General features: G+C 31.3%; 1 non-coding gene across 1 annotated transcript; it reads left to right on the top strand.

Moving 5' to 3' along the window:
* Positions 1 to 15,287: 15,287 nt before the first annotated feature.
* Trnai-aau (transfer RNA isoleucine (anticodon AAU)) lies at positions 15,288 to 15,361 on the top strand. Its single transcript has one exon. It is a non-coding gene; the product is annotated as a tRNA-Ile (tRNA).
* The last annotated feature ends 864 nt before the right edge of the window (positions 15,362 to 16,225 follow it).

The raw sequence follows: 16,225 nt of genomic DNA, 5'->3' as shown, positions 1-16,225 counted from the left end.
CCAGCGTATGCAGATTCAGTAAACAGATTACTGAACGTGAATTAGCCTACCATGTTGGTACCAAAGATGTGACACAATCATCGATGTAGCCTACATGCCAGACAAGCTGTGAAACCCAACGTCTGTTCGCAAACACAAGAAATTGAATATCTTCCCCTAGTATCTTCAAAAGATCTGTCATATTAACTGAAGTATAGCCTAGGAAGGCTTCAACCACCTTGTTCGAGAACTCGACTTCAAATAAGCTTTCTCAGTCATAGGATAAAGATTCAACCAATCAATCAGTGAACTTCAAACCTTACAACCTGTAAAAAAGCACGTTTAGCATGTTATGAGTAGGCCTATCCACCTGCGTAATTTTGATGTTTATAAATATTAATGTTAAACTGAATTTCCTTGAAAGTGAGAGCCCTGAAGTCATAGCCGTAGGAGTGTATAAAACATTTTTGGGGGAGGGCGAACAAAATTTGCCCACATTTTCTCCAAACTTGGCTTTTGCAAATATATTGTCAAAAACGCAATATTAGCCTACTCACAATCTCTGAGGTAGTGCAGTCTAAGAACTCCACACTCATCAAATGTAAGCATGCCATAAGGTAGGCTAGGCTATGCTACTTTAGTCTAAGTTACTTTGAACACTTTTCACAGTCATTTATATGTATTTTTTTTAAAGTAGCCTATTTATGCTAAATATCTCCAATTTAGTCATCATTTGGGTGTAACCAAACAAAAAACTCGCTGTCCAGTTTGAAAAGCACTACAAACACATTGATGCAGCCAAACAAAAAATAGGTGGGGCTACTTTGAACACTGTCCAAACTTATGCACACCAACATAGCGCTAAAAAAACACTAGATGCCATCCAAAAACACTAGGAGTGGCACCACTGCACCGAAAAATGTGAGGTTACCCCTTTCAATGAAAAGCCATCTGCAATCCAAAAAACCGCGACTGCTGAATTTTTCTTGCAACTCCCAAGCAAAACTAGCCCAATTCCCCTGGAAAACCGAAATTTAGTTTCACTCATCACTTACGGTATCAATCTGTTTGAAATACCGAGTTTGAGACTTTTAGGCTTGGTTGCTGGGCAAATTGAATAGATAGTGATTTCCAAACACTGTTTTAGTTTTATGGATGCATATTTTAAGCCTTTTGGCTGCCATATTTTGATTAATTGATTGAATCTTTATCCTCGGACTGGGAAAGCTTCTTTGAGAACTTGATCCTGACAGTTTCGCATACAAGTAGAGGCTTTGAACCACTATTGCAGAACCGGTTAGGCGGTTTTCTAGACTGACAGAGTGAAGTTTATGATTGTTTAAGTGTTGTTGACAGGGAATTATTCCATCCATCAGGTGCCGCTGAATGGAGAGCAATCATTACCGTCGTCTTGCTCAAATTCACACCCTGAGAGTCGAACCGCTTGATCTTGAAGCTTCTCCGTTCACAAAGTAGGCTATTACAATGATGACTACCGTACTCATCCACAGGGCCAGATTTACCAGTAGGCAGTTGCCTAGGGCGGCAAAATATACGAATATATTACATTGATAATAGGCTACTGCACGTGAATATGATAATTCACAACAGATGTATTCAGATATATAGCAATTAATAAATATTATAGCAATTAATAAATATGTTATCACATCACACACATTTATAAACAGTGCGGCAAGTCATCGCCCCTAGAGTACTTCACGCTTGATTGGTTTTCAACAATATGTGCTGCTTAGCACTCCTTTTAGTTATCTGTCTCGCTTAGTATGGAGGACTAGGCTTTGTCTGTGCCATTTTTATTAATCTTTGTTCGGTTTGTTTCACTGTTAGTAAATGTAAAATAGCCTAGAAAAAATGTTTTTTATTCAATGTTAGGTTGATGGAAAAGTTGCAGGCTATTTTGCGTACTTTGCCTTGATGCTTAAAGTATGTAAACAAGCCAAAAAGTAAGACTAGTATACGAAAAAACTTTAGTTTCATGAAGTTTTATAAAAATGGCGGAATTGAGGACTAATGAGAACAAGTGCCTGTGTTGTATCGAAAATCACCATCGAATATTTTTTTTGGTGGCAGCTGTGTGCTTCTCTTTGTGTTTGTTTTCTTTTTTTGCTGTTTGTTTTTCGGGTTTTGTGGCCGTGCTAACCACAGACAAAAATTAACCAAGTGGCTATTGTGAAGAAAGGCGTTCTTCCCGGCTATCAGCACAAGGCTGATTACTAAAAGTCTCAAACTCGGCGCCAAATTCATGTGCTACTTTGTTGTTTTCTTGTTTCATAGTCGTTGTTTTGTTGTTTCATAGGGCTGAGCAAACAAGAAAATTTTGCAAAATTATTAAATAATAATGTGCATAGGCGCCGAGTTTTCAAAATAGCTGGGTGGGCGAACACATACTGTCACGTCATAAAGGTTATTTTGTGCGTTTTTCAAAAGGGTGATTTTGCTAGGTTGTTGAGCTAGCCTAGTTTTACATTTAAGTCTATGTCTCCTCTAACACGATTTGGAAACAAGTAATAAATATAATTGGTACGTAACAACGTCTGGTCCTGGTAATTCAGTTCCGCATATTTTTTGTGATTGGTATGTGCGGGTTGCGGGACGAAAACTGCAATACTGCACTAGTTCCATAATTACATTACTATTGTTGATACAACACGATAACACACACACAATACAAGTAGTTGGAGATGCATGTCCATTGCCCCGTGTATCACCGGATGTGGTATCACCACAGGTAGGGTATAGGTAGGGTATCACCGGAAGTAGCACCACAGGTAGGGTATCACCATCTGATTTCGGCGCGTGACATCATTCTATGATAGTATTGGTTTATTAAATATGATAAATAATAATTGTTTTTGAAATGTGTTCCTTTCTTATTTTTCGAATCTGTTAAGAGTGATATTAATGAAACCGTTTTGTTCTACACAGCTGTTGGTGGTTAGGCGTAAAACTCTCATAAGCCGTTGTTGCTGTGGATTGCACGAACTCAGCCTGCTTCCTGTATAATGATATCTTCAGAATAGCCTAGCAAGGTCTAAAGTCCAGTAAGCAAAGGCTGGCAGAAGAATTATTTACGGTTTTTAAAGTATTGAGAGTGAGAGCTTGTAAATGATGTGATTTTAACTATTTTTCATCTTCGCTTCGAAGTACTGCCATAATTATTATTCCAATACAAGTCCTAAACACACCTAAAGCATATACTTGAAGATCATAAAGGTTTATTAACGTTATTTATATTTCTTGCTCAACAAACATAAAAATATCAATCTCACAAAATATTTGCTAATGTAGTGTTGCTGATTTAAACTGCAGATCGTTTGGTTCTAGGCATATAGAGCATCACGATTTAAATACCATAAACGAATGTTTGTTTTTCTTCTCGTACAATACGGAGTGGGAGCTGATCGCGTTTAAGTTAGCAAACTGTCTGTATGTATATGTTTTGTATATGTTCTGTATGTGTCTGTATGCTTTGTTAATTTTTTATCGGTTTGGTTGCAGCCATGTTTTTTCGCTAAGCTGTTTGCTTGCAGGAGTGGAGCTTTCACTATTGAATCTGATGGATAGGTATATTGGTTCGATTCCAGGTCTTTCCGAATACTGTGTTGCATTCTTATGGGGAGTGGATCTTTCGAGTTTCATAACTTGTCATTGATTGGTGGGATCTTTTGGTGATTTTATTGGTATATGAGGTTTCACTGTTGTTTGGAATGTTTAGGTTGATTGAACATTTCGTTGTACTTTGATGAATCTTTTAATCAGTGGAATTGTTTTAGTTCATTGTAAGGCAAAACCCATGACTTGACCGAAAAAACTTAATAAATACTGCATTTAATCATCTTGAACACTAATAAATACTGCATTTAATCATCTTGAACACTAATAAATATTGCATTTTATCATCTTTTCGGTTTATGTTGGTTTCAGTAAACCTTTATTTCACCAGGTCTTCGTTTCGCTGTAACAGCGGTTTCAGCTAAAACTTTATGGTAAGGTTTGATAAATGTAACTAGCCTGGAGTAATAGCTTGGTCAAAACAACGTAACTTTAGGCTTATCATGCAGGAATAAATTTTACATTTTTATTTTAGATGATGCTAATACCAGCTAAACAATCAACATTTCTTTTAAACAACGAGAACACCCAAATGAACAGCTATAGAACAAATTGTTGCAACATATACTTCTACAATCTGAGGACTGGAAAAAAATCAACAAACCTAACGCAACCTACATCACAAATTGTTACCTTAAGACAAGCATAAAAAAATACAAACTCCAGCAGAATGAGAGCACAAATTTTGCAACACGTAATGACACCTGCTGATAAAAACACACAAACAAATATCCAAACACAGATTTTAACGTTACAAATTTAGCAACACGTAATGACACCTGCTGATAAAAACATACAAACAAATCTCCAAACACAGATTTTAACGTTACAAATTATGCAACAGAAACTTGTGATATTTTGTTATAGTTTTTTAAGCTTGTAAAAATAAAATTGCAATTTGTTGAAAATATTTTTTAAGTTTGTAAAAGAAAACTTAAGTTTGTCACTTAACATAATTTTTCATGTGTATGTTTTCATGTGTTAAACTTTCAGATTATAATTTGTTAAAACTATTTTTTTATGTTCAGTTTGTAAGTTATGGAACTTATAAGTTTGTAGTTTGCTAAAACTATATTTTAAGTTGTAAATTATGGAACTTAAACGTTTGTTAAAACTAATTTTTAGTTGTAAATTATGGAACATAAAGTTTGCACCTCGTTAGTTAATGTTTTTTTTTAATTTATCAATCATACAAACTGAAAGTTTGTAGCTTGTTAAAAATATTTTTGGTTGTTGGTTTGTGCAATTAAAAGTTTGTGATTTGTTAAAACTATTTTTCAGTTTAATAAAAGTTGAGTTTGTGATTAATTTTCGTGTTTATGTTATTAGAATAAAACTTTTAGTTTACGATTTGTCAAAACTACTTTTTAGTTTGTAAAACAAAACTTAACTATTTTTTTTATTTAAAATAATTTTTCATGTTTATGTTATTAGAATAAAACTTTTAGTTTACGATTTGTAAAAACTACTTTCTAGTTTGTAAAACAAAACTTAACTATTTTTTATTTAAAATAATTTTTCGTGTGTATCTTATTAGAATAAAACTTTATGATTTATTAAAATTATTTTTTTTAGTTTTGTAAGTTGCAGAACTAACATTTTTAATTTCTTATTTTTTTTTTCGTGCTAATGTTTTAAAAAAGTTTTAGTTTACAGTTTGTTGAAATAATTTTGTTTTCAGTTTTAAACTATGGAACTTAAAAGTTTGTAGTTTGTTAAAAGTATTTTTTAGTTGTTGGTTTTTGCAATGAAAAGTTTATGATTTATTAAAATTATTATTTTTTTTTTTTTTCAGTTTTGTAAGTTACAGAACTAACATTTTTAATTTCTTAAAATAATGTTTTTTTGTTTTTTTTTTGTGTTAATGTTTTAAAAAGTTTTAGTGTACAGTTTGTTGAAATAATTTTTTTTTTTTATTTCTCTCAAGAATAATACATCCGCTTATTTATTCTTTTCTTTTTAAGATGAAGTATTTCCAGCAACCATAAGCTTACTCCCAGCAACCTTAAGCGTATCTCCAGCAACTTAAAGCACACTTATGATTTGCAAACTCTTAAATTGTTTTTATAATCTTAATCTAAAAATCATAAAACACTTTGGATGTGTCTCATGAGACTTTTAAATGACAACACTGTTTACTTAGGGTTTCACCTCCATTCGGTTCTGAAGGTTTTGTTGTTGAGCTGTTGGATCCGTGATCGATCCCACGCTTACATTTGTAAAACGGATTAGTGTCTTGTTTATACTATGGTCACAAGTATTTTTTTTTCACATTTTCAACCCCTGTTATTTTTGTTAAACACACGCATGGTTTACTTTGTAGATGATAAAATTTTATACTAGTAGCCTAGTTTTATAAAGCATATTACTTTAAGTGATTTATATTTTCTACCTGCTACAACTACAATTTAATTTCACATTCATTCTTAGCGATTTAGAGATTACTTATGTATATTCTTCCTATTCCATAAGTACAATTCATCTGTAAAGATAATAATTACCTATAACTAACTGTTTTGAAATAACAACACATTATTTTTGAATGGTGGTAAGTTGTATTGCATAAATCAGTCTTAATGCTGTTTTATTAAAAACGTCTTTGGTAGGCTTCATATGCGTTGCATTTTACAAACTCCAGAACCACTCCACAAGATTGTTTAAGAAACAGAAGAAGTCACGGAGTTGCATTGTTTTGATGAAATGCTTTGACGGGTAAAAATTTTGTAGTATTGACGTAAATTTACCATTCAAGGGTTGGTAGTTTATAAGTTTATAACACAAGATTCACTTTAGTTATAACTTAAGATTCACTTTAGTTTCCTTGCTGACTTGCATAAGTAACTAATCAATGTTGTTTTATGAACTTTCATGACAGGTTGCTGTTTCGTTAGGGTTCTTCAGTTTTATAACGCTCAGTGCTTAAACTGTTTTGTAATTATATCTTACCTAATATGTAACCTCTAACAAATATACCAAACTATTTTATCACATTGAAAGATGTTTTTCTAGTAACCCATTGTTTTATACGTTCTATATGCCTCTAACTTTATGTAATGATTTTTCCACATCTACTTATAACCTAATTTCAGTGAGGTAGGTACATTTAAGCCAACAACTTTCTATGAGTATCAATCCACAACTAAATTTTTTCACTTCAATTCATTGCTGGGTGAAAGCACACAAGCAGATCTCGGAAACAAAAGATTATTTTATACCAGTCCTAATACATTGTCTTGTATTACATCCAAACTTCAAAATTTATCTGTTACACTGATTGATTTGTATAAAAACGAACCCATAGTTCCTTAATTCCTATCAAATTCGTCTAACGAAGTGGATCTTACAACTTAATCGCTTCCCTTAATTGGATGACACCCTTTAATAAACTGCTAGCATCTCCTGTTTGAAAAGCTTAGGCACCTGCTATAGCACATAATTTCATGATCACGAGTTTTCACAGTTGAATTATGACTTTAAACGTCTTTGTTTTATCACAGTCAAAACATTTTTTAAATGAAATTGCAATAAACTGTTTTATGTTGTTTAAAACAGACGTAATATAACAATTTTTAGTTTGGTCATGCGTACTGAACACTAAGTTAAGGTGTTGATCTTAAGAATCAATGAACTAAAGTCCGCGTGGGATCGAAATCCCACATCTAGTATTTCGATTTTTGGGTTAATGTTTAGCACTTAATTCTGTTTGTTTTGTTTCTTAACCTCACGTCAGTTGCTTGTACACACGGTTGTGGTTTTTCTTAATCACAACAAGATTCACTTTTTCACATAAAAAGCATAGACATCTAAAAATTTGCCAATAAGTCCCTTTTGTTTGCTCAGATTCCGACATAAATAGATGAAAAATCGCTTTACCTTTGATCTATTTTACTATTTTCTGACAAACAATCAGGTTTTAGCAACACTTTTGCAACAACTTATTAGGTTTTTACGTGTTTTCTAGCTACAATCTACTTATCACGAGTTTACTTATAATAAAAACGGTGGATAAAAATAAAGAAACTCAAGTTAGAATGATGTAACCTTCGTGATTTGCGATAATTTTGTGCCTACAAAATGTCAATTTTGAAACTGAATCAAAGTTAAACACATATAACGAATAACATTTTACTTGTTTGTATACAGAAATACCAAAAGTATTAATTATTTCCAACCATATAACGCCATCCATTCGTTTAGAATCGACATAACCCATTTTTTTAAAACAAGTCTGAACACGATTTATATGAAATTAGCGGTTTATTTTAAATCGATTACAATATCGTTTCAAATTGATTTTGTGGCAAAAATGTTTATTTATTTACATCACGTAAAAGTACGATTTTTTTTTTCATTGTGATATTGTTTGGTAAATTTTTGTTAATATCTCCGCCTCTTGTGTAACTTTAAGTGTTTTACAAGATCTAAACAAAAATCAAGCAGTCTGATGCATTTCATGGTAACTTTTGAACAGGTCTAAACCGGTTTTGATAAAAATATGCTTGAAAACACATGATGATGCTTTATTAAATGATCCACGTTTATCACCACGAGCCAAACCAGTTGCAATAATTTTGTTTCACAACATCAAAAAACTTTGTGTTCGTAGATTTTAACAATTGTTTGGTCTGTAATCGACTTTACCGGTTTGTTTACCATCAACTTACGTTTAAACATAAAAAAATTACTTGAACGTTCTACTTGAATACATAGTACCATAGCATTTACGCGTGATGATTACTTTTAACAACTGCAAACCAATGACGCCAATTTATTCAACAGACCCATTAAGCAAAGATTTGTTTATCATTATCCGCAACTATTTCTATTGTCTTTTCACCATTGAATCAGCTCCTCAGACTTTCTTTTGTCGTATGTTGTGTAATGTTTATTTCTTAAAAATATGTTATTTGAACAATTTTCCGCTTTTATGCTTATCCTCATCTCAAACAGATTGCTTGTGAAGACCGTATATTTTAATAGTTTCCATATTTTAGTAAAGATTTCCATGTTTCATTTAACTCTTTTATCTTACCCTTACATCTAAACTTATTGTTTGGTTCCTCTTGAACTGTCTTTTGGTCACATGTTCCTGGTGCTTCATCTTTATTACCTTATCTCACTTAGAATACACTGGTTTGTGGTTAGTCTATGTAATTCCGACATATACACTTGGTACTAATTATTACTTCCAGACAGTAGATTCATCCTCTTTATCTTCAATTAATCTTACAGTACAACGGCTTTAATCTCTTCCAAACTCCTCTTCTTTAGTCTTTCTCTGATCTTATTGGCTCAAAACGTAATAAGTTTACCAACTAGTCTTTCTGTTTTTACATATTCATGGTATTTTACCGCCACTCGTGTGTTTTTCAGATATAAATCCAAAGGTAAAGCTTTAATTTTGTGTAACATTTTCAAAATAACGTCAAACGATTTTTTAAGACATGTACAAAATATCATAAAATTGTGTTTGAACCTAGAAACAAATAGAAAAAAAAAATGTATATCTACGTAATACTTTTCACTAAACACAGATGCAAAATTGTTAAATCACTCAGTTTTGATGATCACTGTCTGTTACACAACAACAATCTATCTTTTGCTTGAGTAAACGTTTTTTTCTTTTCTTTTAGATAAGTCACAATATCTGTACACACCTTTCCACAGTGATTGTCTACCAAAGTGGTGCTCCTTCCACAACACTTGTTCGAAATGTTTGTGGTGACGTACTTGTATTTAATATGATTGTGATATGCTAACTGTAAGCTATCAAACAAAATCTAAGACACTGTAAAATATATACCAAAGAGTATTTGCAGACAAACATATTATAACTAGATTATCCTATAAAATTATACCTCTCTATTATATTTTTTATTATATATATATATATATATATATATATCATATTATACCTATTAAAAATTATATAGAATATGTTAAAGTAGTTTTCTATTATAGTATATTCTAGTTTTTCTTGACAAATGCTCTTTGGTATATATTTTACAGTGTCTTAGATTTTGTTTGATAGCTTACAGTTAGCATATCACAATCATATTAAATACAAGTACGTCACCACAAACATTTCGAACAAGTGTTGTGGAAGGAGCACCACTTTGGTAGACAATCACTGTGGAAAGGTGTGTACAGATATTGTGACTTATCTAAAAGAAAAGAAAAAAACGTTTACTCAAGCAAAAGATAGATTGTTGTTGTGTAACAGACAGTGATCATCAAAACTGAGTGATTTAACAATTTTGCATCTGTGTTTAGTGAAAAGTATTACGTAGATATACATTTTTTTTTTCTATTTGTTTCTAGGTTCAAACACAATTTTATGATATTTTGTACATGTCTTAAAAAACCGTTTGACGTTATTTTGAAAATGTTACACAAAATTAAAGCTTTACCTTTGGATTTATATCTGAAAAACACACGAGTGGCGGTAAAATACCATGAATATGTAAAAACAGAAAGACTAGTTGGTAAACTTATTACGTTTTGAGCCAATAAGATCAGAGAAAGACTAAAGAAGAGGAGTTTGGAAGAGATTAAAGCCGTTGTACTGTAAGATTAATTGAAGATAAAGAGGATGAATCTACTGTCTGGAAGTAATAATTAGTACCAAGTGTATATGTCGGAATTACATAGACTAACCACAAACCAGTGTATTCTAAGTGAGATAAGGTAATAAAGATGAAGCACCAGGAACATGTGACCAAAAGACAGTTCAAGAGGAACCAAACAATAAGTTTAGATGTAGGGGTAAGATAAAAGAGTTAAATGAAACATGGAAATCTTTACTAAAATATGGAAACTATTAAAATATACGGTCTTCACAAGCAATCTGTTTGAGATGAGGATAAGCATAAAAGCGGAAAATTGTTCAAATAACATATTTTTAAGAAATAAACATTACACAACATACGACAAAAGAAAGTCTGAGGAGCTGATTCAATGGTGAAAAGACAATAGAAATAGTTGCGGATAATGATAAACAAATCTTTGCTTAATGGGTCTGTTGAATAAATTGGCGTCATTGGTTTGCAGTTGTTAAAAGTAATCATCACGCGTAAATGCTATGGTACTATGTATTCAAGTAGAACGTTCAAGTAATTTTTTTATGTTTAAACGTAAGTTGATGGTAAACAAACCGGTAAAGTCGATTACAGACCAAACAATTGTTAAAATCTACGAACACAAAGTTTTTTGATGTTGTGAAACAAAATTATTGCAACTGGTTTGGCTCGTGGTGATAAACGTGGATCATTTAATAAAGCATCATCATGTGTTTTCAAGCATATTTTTATCAAAACCGGTTTAGACCTGTTCAAAAGTTACCATGAAATGCATCAGACTGCTTGATTTTTGTTTAGATCTTGTAAAACACTTAAAGTTACACAAGAGGCGGAGATATTAACAAAAATTTACCAAACAATATCACAATGAAAAAAAAAATCGTACTTTTACGTGATGTAAATAAATAAACATTTTTGCCACAAAATCAATTTGAAACGATATTGTAATCGATTTAAAATAAACCGCTAATTTCATATAAATCGTGTTCAGACTTGTTTAAAAAAATGGGTTATGTCGATTCTAAACGAATGGATGGCGTTATATGGTTGGAAATAATTAATACTTTTGGTATTTCTGTATACAAACAAGTAAAATGTTATTCGTTATATGTGTTTAACTTTGATTCAGTTTCAAAATTGACATTTTGTAGGCACAAAATTATCGCAAATCACGAAGGTTACATCATTCTAACTTGAGTTTCTTTATTTTTATCCACCGTTTTTATTATAAGTAAACTCGTGATAAGTAGATTGTAGCTAGAAAACACGTAAAAACCTAATAAGTTGTTGCAAAAGTGTTGCTAAAACCTGATTGTTTGTCAGAAAATAGTAAAATAGATCAAAGGTAAAGCGATTTTTCATCTATTTATGTCGGAATCTGAGCAAACAAAAGGGACTTATTGGCAAATTTTTAGATGTCTATGCTTTTTATGTGAAAAAGTGAATCTTGTTGTGATTAAGAAAAACCACAACCGTGTGTACAAGCAACTGACGTGAGGTTAAGAAACAAAACAAACAGAATTAAGTGCTAAACATTAACCCAAAAATCGAAATACTAGATGTGGGATTTCGATCCCACGCGGACTTTAGTTCATTGATTCTTAAGATCAACACCTTAACTTAGTGTTCAGTACGCATGACCAAACTAAAAATTGTTATATTACGTCTGTTTTAAACAACATAAAACAGTTTATTGCAATTTCATTTAAAAAATGTTTTGACTGTGATAAAACAAAGACGTTTAAAGTCATAATTCAACTGTGAAAACTCGTGATCATGAAATTATGTGCTATAGCAGGTGCCTAAGCTTTTCAAACAGGAGATGCTAGCAGTTTATTAAAGGGTGTCATCCAATTAAGGGAAGCGATTAAGTTGTAAGATCCACTTCGTTAGACGAATTTGATAGGAATTAAGGAACTATGGGTTCGTTTTTATACAAATCAATCAGTGTAACAGATAAATTTTGAAGTTTGGATGTAATACAAGACAATGTATTAGGACTGGTATAAAATAATCTTTTGTTTCCGAGATCTGCTTGTGTGCTTTCACCCAGCAATGAATTGAAGTGAAAAAATTTAGTTGTGGATTGATACTCATAGAAAGTTGTTGGCTTAAATGTACCTACCTCACTGAAATTAGGTTATAAGTAGATGTGGAAAAATCATTACATAAAGTTAGAGGCATATAGAACGTATAAAACAATGGGTTACTAGAAAAACATCTTTCAATGTGATAAAATAGTTTGGTATATTTGTTAGAGGTTACATATTAGGTAAGATATAATTACAAAACAGTTTAAGCACTGAGCGTTATAAAACTGAAGAACCCTAACGAAACAGCAACCTGTCATGAAAGTTCATAAAACAACATTGATTAGTTACTTATGCAAGTCAGCAAGGAAACTAAAGTGAATCTTAAGTTATAACTAAAGTGAATCTTGTGTTATAAACTTATAAACTACCAACCCTTGAATGGTAAATTTACGTCAATGCTACAAAATTTTTACCCGTCAAAGCATTTCATCAAAACAATGCAACTCCGTGACTTCTTCTGTTTCTTAAACAATCTTGTGGAGTGGTTCTGGAGTTTGTAAAATGCAACGCATATGAAGCCTACCAAAGACGTTTTTAATAAAACAGCATTAAGACTGATTTATGCAATACAACTTACCACCATTCAAAAATAATGTGTTGTTATTTCAAAACAGTTAGTTATAGGTAATTATTATCTTTACAGATGAATTGTACTTATGGAATAGGAAGAATATACATAAGTAATCTCTAAATCGCTAAGAATGAATGTGAAATTAAATTGTAGTTGTAGCAGGTAGAAAATATAAATCACTTAAAGTAATATGCTTCATAAAACTAGGCTACTAGTATAAAATTTTATCATCTACAAAGTAAACCATGCGTGTGTTTAACAAAAATAACAGGGGTTGAAAATGTGAAAAAAAAAATACTTGTGACCATAGTATAAACAAGACACTAATCCGTTTTAAAAATGTAAGCGTGGGATCGATCACGGATCCAACAGCTCAACAACAAAACCTTCAGAACCGAATGGAGGTGAAACCCTAAGTAAACAGTGTTGTCATTTAAAAGTCTCATGAGACACATCCAAAGTGTTTTATGATTTTTAGATTAAGATTATAAAAACAATTTAAGAGTTTGCAAATCATAAGTGTGCTTTAAGTTGCTGGAAATACGCTTAAGGTTGCTGGGAGTAAGCTTATGGTTGCTGGAAATACTTTATCTTAAAAAGAAAAGAGTAAATAAGCGGATGTATTATTCTTGAGAGAAATAAAAAAAAAATTATTTCAACAAACTGTACACTAAAACTTTTTAAAACATTAACACGATAAAAATTTTAAGAAATTAAAAATGTTAGTTCTGCAACTTACAAAACTAAAAAAAAAATAATTTTAATAAATCATAAAGTTTTATTCTAATAAGATACACACGAAAAATTAATTTAAATAAAAAAATAGTTAAGTTTTATTTTACAAACTAGAAAGTAGTTTTTACAAATCGTAAACTAAAAGTTTTATTCTAATAACATAAACATGAAAAATTATTTTAAATAAAAAAAATAGTTAAGTTTTGTTTTACAAACTAAAAAGTAGTTTTGACAAATCGTAAACTAAAAGTTTTATTCTAATAACATAAACACGAAAATTAATCACAAACTCAACTTTTATTAAACTGAAAAATAGTTTTAACAAATCACAAACTTTTAATTGCACAAACCAACAACCAAAAATATTTTTAACAAGCTACAAACTTTCAGTTTGTATGATTGATAAATTTAAAAAAAAAACATTAACTAACGAGATGCAAACTTTATGTTCCATAATTTACAACTGAAAATTAGTTTTAACAAACGTTTAAGTTCCATAATTTACAACTTAAAAAAAAATAGTTTTAACAAACTACAAACTTATAAGTTCCATAACTTACAAACTGAACATAAAAAAATAGTTTTAACAAATTATAATCTGAAAGTTTAACACATGAAAACATACACATGCAAAATTATGTTAAGTGACAAACTTAAGTTTTCTTTTACAAACTTAAAAAATATTTTCAACAAATTGCAATTTTATTTTTACAAGCTTAAAAAACTATAACAAAATATCACAAGTTTCTGTTGTATAATTTGTAACGTTAAAATCTGTGTTTGGAGATTTGTTTGTATGTTTTTATCAGCAGGTGTCATTACGTGTTGCAAAATTTGTAATGTTAAAATCTGTGTTTGGATATTTGTTTGTGTGTTTTTATCAGCAGGTGTCATTACGTGTTGCAAAATTTGTGCTCTCATTCTGCTGGAGTTTGTATTTTTTTATGCTTATCTTGAGGTAACAATTTGTGATGTAGATTGCGCTAGGTTTGTTGATTTTTTTCCAGTCCTCAGATTGTAGAAGTATACGTTGCAACAATTTGTTCTATAGCTGTTCATTTGGGTGTTCTCGTTGTTTAAAAGAAATGTTGATTGTTTAGCTGGTATTAGCATCATCTAAAATAAAAGTGTAAAATTTATTCCTGCATGATAAGCCTAAAGTTATGTTGTTTTGACCAAGCTATTACTCCAGGCTAGTTACATTTATCAAACCTTACCATAAAGTTTTAGCTGAAGCCGCTGTTACAGCGAAACGAAGACCTGGTGAAATAAAGGTTTACTGAAACCAACATTAACTGAAAAGATGATAAAATGCAATATTTATTAGTGTTCAAGATGATTAAATGCAGTATTTATTAGTGTTCAATATAATTAAATGCAGTATTTATTAAGTTTTTTCGGTCAAGTCATGGGTTTTGCCTTACAATGAACTAAAACAATTCCACTGATTAAAAGATTCATCAAAGTACAACGAAATGTTCAATCAACCTAAACATTCCAAACAACAGTGAAACCTCATATACCAATAAAATCACCAAAAGATCCCACCAATCAATGACAAGTTATGAAACTCGAAAGATCCACTCCCCATAAGAATGCAACACAGTATTCGGAAAGACCTGGAATCGAACCAATAGACCTATTGTCCGTCAGCACATAGGTTTTATTAAACAACAAGATTTCCAGTAAAAAACTGGTCGGTTAGCTCAGTTGGTTAGAGCGTCGTGCTAATAACGCGAATGTCGCGGGTTCGATCCCCGTACTGACCATGTATTTTATTTTGATTTAAAAAGTCTTTGTATATTTCTTTCAGTAGAAGAAGTAGCTAAATGAAAAAAAAAATCTAGTTTCATTGGCGTTTGAACGAACTTCAGAATTTCCTCGAATTAGGCTATATTTTGTATCCAATTTAAGATGAGCTGTTCGCTATTGCAATCAGTGTCGGTCTGGCGGAGCAGCCTCCTTGTTTAACCATTTGTGATGACAGTGTCCATGTTTCTGCATTGTAGAGTAGCGTAGTCCATATATAACATTTCGCATTTCGCTTTGGAGTGTTGATGTTAATTTTTCGTGTTAAAATCAAATATAAGTATTATTAATAGGCCCTACATTTCCCGCAACTTAACAATAGATTATTTCCTGCAAAGATGAAAAATAATTAAAATCAGGTCATTTACAAACGCTCATACGTAATTTGAATGTAATCCGTTAAACCAAAACTGTTTTTCTTTCTAACCTTCTTTCTGCACTGATTCAACGTCTAATCAAAATCAACTTTTTAATACAAACCACTCAACTAAAACCGCTATTCTTTCAAAATCGCTATTCTTTCTAACCTTCTTGACGTTTTTATACCAATTCAACATCTAATTAAAATCAACTTTTTAATACAAACCACTCAACTAAAACCGCTATTCTTTCAAAATCGCTATTCTTTCTAACCTTCTTGACGTTTTTATACCAATTCAACATCTAATTAAAATCAACTTTGGGGCTATGTTTCAGCTTTAATTATTCCATATCCAACTCAATATTAAACTTTGCTAACATATTTCAGTACAAATTATCACATCTAAACTTTACTAACATACTCTGACAATCTAACAACACAAGAAAAACTAGATAATGTTAAC

Source organism: Aplidium turbinatum, chromosome 5 (assembly GCF_918807975.1).
Source record: "Aplidium turbinatum chromosome 5, kaAplTurb1.1, whole genome shotgun sequence".
In the NCBI taxonomy this organism is placed as follows: domain Eukaryota; kingdom Metazoa; phylum Chordata; class Ascidiacea; order Aplousobranchia; family Polyclinidae; genus Aplidium; species Aplidium turbinatum.
This window is presented reverse-complemented; position numbering and strand designations above follow the sequence as displayed.